The sequence below is a fragment of the Polyodon spathula genome, chromosome 4 (genome assembly GCF_017654505.1).
Source record: "Polyodon spathula isolate WHYD16114869_AA chromosome 4, ASM1765450v1, whole genome shotgun sequence".
Classification (NCBI taxonomy): domain Eukaryota; kingdom Metazoa; phylum Chordata; class Actinopteri; order Acipenseriformes; family Polyodontidae; genus Polyodon; species Polyodon spathula.
In genome coordinates, this window is record NC_054537.1 from 26,555,857 (window position 1) to 26,561,856 (window position 6,000).

The window sequence follows — 6,000 nt, forward strand, 5'->3', positions numbered from 1 at the left end:
ACAGTCATGTCTTGTCTGAGCAATTAGTAGTGTCTGTCTGTATGTGTATCCTAGGCACCGGGACAGCAGTGTCCCGCCACCTCCACCGCTTCATAACCGCGTTTCTGCGACTTGCTGAGGAACATATTAAATTCCCCAGTACCAGAGCAAACAGTGAGGAGATAATGAAGGGTTTTTATGAGGTTGTGCACCTGCCGCACGTGGTAGGTGCAATTGACTGCACCCATATTGCTATCCAGGCGCCTGTTCCAGTTGTCCTGTTCTATCAGGAATCCAGTTGTATTCCGAATGGTGGGAAATTTGAATAGCTATTCCTTGCCATGTAAACAGGGTATTCCGAATGAATCCGTCCGTATTCTGGATACCAGTATTCAGAAAACGTGATACCGAATACCCACTTAGTATTTTGATACTATCAGAATGCTAGCCCTTCTAAACACCTTATTCAGAAAACCAGTTTTTTTTTTTTCTAGACACACAAGTTGTTGTTTTATAATCTATAATATATAAGACGACAACTTTTGTGCCCAACAAAGCCTTTGCAAAAACTGTGCACAAATATATTAGTACGTGTATGACCCCAAACTGGTTGCCAACTATGCAATATTTTCCTATTTTTTTTATTTATTTTTTTAGTAGATCAATAGTCAATACCAGGATATACATTTCAGGATCATGGGGCATAATAAGCAAATGATCCTTTACCAGCCTCAGTATGTGCATTTGGGATTTTAAAATGCAAAAAAGAATGAGATCTGAAGCTATGGTTACTAAGGGAAGCTATAAGGTATTCATTTAAATAAGTATATTCATATAATTTACATTGAATAGCCTTATATACCAGAATATACCAGTGTTTCAACCTGTGTAAAGCCAAAGAAGTCCAGCCTACCAAACTGCATAATATACAATGAGTATTAAATCCTGTATTTGTATTGTACCTCAATGCTGCATGATATAGTGAGTCCAGTTTACCTAAAGTTGATGGTAATGCAAACCTATATACTGCATTATAATAGTCAATTTGCAGCAAAAACATACAAGCAATAAGCCTCTTTTTTTGGTTTCCATAACAAAACAAGTTCATATAATAGTGACATTTATAACATATTCCCATGCCCAACAGACGAGTGTGGAAACATGCACTCACCTCTGTCCAGCACACTGCCTTCCTTCTGTTTCTTTAATACAGTCCTATTAGCATATGGTAATGCATTGGTAATTAGAAACATGAGATGCAAATGTATTCTAGGTGGAAGTTCAATATGCACATAGCGCAATCGAATTTGAATTGGGCGAAAGCAATAATTCGTCTGAATAGACCAATATCTGTGTGATAATTGCGATGCCCTAGTTCCAATAACTGCGCACCGCTGGCTCAAATAGAGTAACAGTCCACTCTGGAGATGGCTACAATAGTACAAACATAAAACAGTACAGACCCCCAAACCCCCCCCCCCCCCCACCCCCCCCCCCCACACACACTGTGTGGCCTACCCGCTAATCAATAATGTTTTTATCACTGAGTATTGTATTGATATGATGGACAGCGGTAGTGTGTTTACATATACATTTATATGTATTCTTCACTGCTCCACAGGCATATTCGCATCCAAAGTGTGCCATCAAAGTATAGAAATGAAGATTGAGAGAAGGATGAAGAGGGGAGGGGGCGTCCTGTCTGTCTTTGCTGTGTGTTGTTACACATCTGTAAATTAATTGTATAAATACGACTATGCACCCATCTTGTGGCCTGCTGCTTTATTTGGTTTTTCCATAGATTGCTGCGTATTACGGGTGTAGGGGTGAGCAGCTGCACTTCAGAGAGCCAATCACCGTCAGGGCACTCTTGCTGTGAAAGGCATGCTTACGTTTTCCTAAAGCCAGACCGGTGATACGATCAACCAATCAAAGACCTGCATTTTCTCTGCAGCAGTCCATTCATAAGTTAGCTGAGGCAGGACAACAGTTCTGTTAACTGTAATTTCTGGCCATTTATGCAGCTGTCCAGTCTGCTGAATGTCAATATTGGTAATTGTACAGAGACTATTCATTTATTCATTTATTGAGAAATCATAGTAGGCTACAATTAACATTTTAGGGGCGTATATAGAATTAATTATTATTCTTAAAGAAAAAAAATGTCATAATGAAAAAAATCCATTCCGGCGACACTCAAAACATTACAAACTGGGCTTAATCATAATGGTCAAATGGGTGAGTAGAATGAATAACTATGTATTGTGTATATAAAAATGCTTGATTGATGTTTACTTAGTAGGTGAATGAACTCGTTACATTTACAAATCAGAGAGTGTGCCACCACAGTAGATTTCGTTACGGCACGACTTATATTTAAAAAAATCATTTAGAAAAAAAAAAAAAGTATTCAAAGCCTTTTTTAAAATTTTACTTCCGACATAGCTGTATGTTTTTGATCAGCTGGTCTTTAAAGAAACCTATATAGTATTTCCTTGTGATACAATACTGTCTGCATTCAATAAAATAGTGGCATTTTCAGTTCATTAATTTGAAAACTCGGCGCCTAGCTATGGAGCCAATTGTGTATTTGAATGGTCCTTATGTATGTGTGCACGATATATTGTGTGGTCTTGTCTGCTGTCATATCGCTACATACTGTGGCGACACCAATGATAGCATCTTGTCAGGGTAATCCCATTACTAATGGTACCTGTCCATCATTCTGCATTCTAGGTTGGTTATTGTGTGCAGTTGCTATTTTGGTAGTGAATGCGCAGACGGTTTTGCGAGGCACAAACAAGATTTGCGAATTGCTCAAAAAACAGCTATATTCAAATGTCTCGTAACTGCTTTGTGCCATTTTAGAATATCTCTCATTTTGTGCCAAAGCACTATTTATTTGCAAGGCACAAATTTAGCAAGGGGATTGCGCGAAGATCGGGCCCCAGCTATAAACTGTACGTAAATTACATGGTCAACTGTAAATACAGGTGAAACTACCAGGGGAGCAGGCGAAGAAAAGAGAGAAAAAAGAGAAAAAAAATATTGCACACTGGATTTTACGCGACCAGACAAAAAGAGAGGAGGAGGCGCTTTTGAGCCTATCTGACACACAATGTATGCAGCAATTTCACCTCAACAGACAAACAATTACATTCATCTGCCAACTGCTTCAGACTGACCTGGAGAGCACAAGGGTAGAGCCCATAACACTAAGGGTATCCGCTGCACTAACATTTTATGCCATTGGATCGTTCCACTGTGGGTTATACTGCAGTTGGCTGTATCATGTGCAGTGCAAGATATAACTTCAGCTTTAGTAAAGCGGGCAGGAGAAGTCATCAATTTACCTGTCTCTCATGATATGCAACAAAAGCAAAGCAGGGTTTTCTTGGGAAATATGGGTTTCCTGGTGTCCTGGGAGCCATCGATTGCACACCAACACCAAATAGGCACATCTACATCAATCGTAAGGGGACCTATTCTGTCAATGTGGAAGTAGTATGTGATGCCAACAGATACATCGCAAATGTGTATGCAAACTATCTTGGCTCTGCTCATGACTTGTTTATCCTCGCTAATTCACAGGTGAAAACTGCGTTTCAGTGGGATAACAGTCTGAGAGGCTGGTTGATAGGGAACAATGGGTATCCACTGAAGCGGTGGCTACAGACATGTGCTCGTACAGTGATTGAGCAAACATTTGGAGTCCTTAAAGTGCAATTCCGATGTTTGGATGTCTCTGGGTGAAGACTACAGTACACTCCTCAGAAGGTTAGCAATATCCTGGCTTGTTGTGTTTAGCTTAGCATAGCTTTCCGTAATGGATGTGATGTTGGCCTACAGAGGAAAGATTACAGGGTTTGAGGGAAGCAGATGCTGATCTTGAAGCACCAATAGTGGAGGTTGCAGATGCTGCAAGTGCCAGGCAGGTCAGACAAAGCCTAATAGATTACTTTTTTATTTTGTAACATTGTTTGAGGGGCTTGGTCATCCTCCTCACTTGGGCTGCTGGACATTTTTTATTTCTTTGCGCTTTTTTCTCCTTCCTTCTTTTTATGGTTTGAAAATTCCCTCTGTTCACCATTGCAGATGCACAGGTGCTCTTAAAGGGAATGTCGAATCCTTATTGGTTGTAACCTTACCCCCCCCCCCCCCCACACACACACACACACACACACACACACACAGCGTTGATTCACGTTTTCGTGCGCTATCCCGACGATTCACTAATGCTGTCATTTCTGCCTGAGCAGAAGCGGCTAAGCACAAATTTGCTAAATAGGGCCTAATAATAAACAAAATATAAGAGGAATCTGATGTATAATATTGGCTGTCAAGCTGTCAAGATTTTTTTGTAGGAAACCAGCTTTGTCTAGCTGCGCCATCAAGCAAACTATACAAGGTTGAATTGTCATTGTTGTTACCTATTTTTTTGTTTTACTTTGTAGACATTAATATATAAAGTGCTTTATGGTGAATACTGCTTTTTAGACAAATGCTTTGTTGTGCATGAATGCCTTCTTATATATATATATATATATATATATATATATATATATATATATATATATATATATATATATAGTACATGTTTTTTTATTATATTATAATTATAATAATACTATTATAAATGCTGAAATTCAGAATATTTAGTTAACAGTTTGTGGCGTTCTGGAAAATTCGGAAAAATTTTAAAAAACTAATTTTGAATGAGCTGTTTCATAAACACATATATATTGTAAAGGTTGTGGCATATCGCTCAAGTGCAGTAAAACGGTTATTTATCAGAATTAGATGACATGGATTCTTATTGCATTAAGTTGCTTCTACAAACGGGAAAAAATCAATAATGCTTACAACAACAAAAAAAAAGTAATGAAAAAAATGTTAAACATTTGAAAAAAGCATTGTTGCATTTCATGATTCATAATTATATCCCTTATGACATTGTTTTTATTTTTTCTTATGCGATTTATCAACATTTCATTATTGATTATTAAATATTTGTTTATTCTTTGACAAATTTGGTTTTATTCTGTACCTTTTCAAACATCAGAATTACTTAAACTTGCTTGGTAAGAAATCTAACGGACAACCTAACAATATATACATGTGTGTATAGGCATGCATATAATATATAAAGTATATATTATTAAAATTTAGATCATGCAATAATCCTGTGGCTTTATAATTATTTTTTGTTTGTTTGTTTGCACTTCTACTACCCAGATTGTAATGAAGGTTTCAAGACATAAAGGTCCCTTTGAGTTAATGAATATTTTCTTAAAAATACTCTGCATATTAATGTTTTAAAAGCCTTGTCATAACATTCACTAAGCTTACACATGACAGCCAGCATCTGTTACTGCATTTTCATCTTAAATATTTGATGATTACCTCACTAAATCCAACAGATTCATACCCCAAAGGGTTTCATTTTCTTACAGTGTATGTAATTCAAGAGACATTTATAAGGGCAGAGTTCTGCACAAGAATAAGACTTAAGACTAGTAACGCATTGCTACAAAAAGTCTGAGGATATAAAATGTACAGCATACAAAATTATTATGCAGGGGTGCTCTAGCCCAAAAATATATAGCCTTACTTTTTATTTTAGGGATATAGAGTAATGTTAGTTATGTCCTGTACTTAAAGCAATAATTATAAAGGGCCTGGGAAAACACATGGCATTTGGTACACTACAATTTATCTATATTCAGATACTGTAGATATGTAGTATATAGCTTCTTTGCATCATTTTTTTAATGCATATAATATTTAATGATAAAGAAATGGTCATCTGATACAGAGAGCCAACAATATGTTACGTGAGTAACATATAATTATGTGATAAGACTGAGGTTTGTCCATTGATAGCTCATTCTCACTTGACCTTATATGCATAGAAAAGGTAGCTCAACGGTAACCCTGGTCTTCAGGCTTTCCAGACAGTAAATCATTTCAGCCCTCTTCATGTAATACTTTTATTGGCTGTGCAATTGAAATGTCATGCTT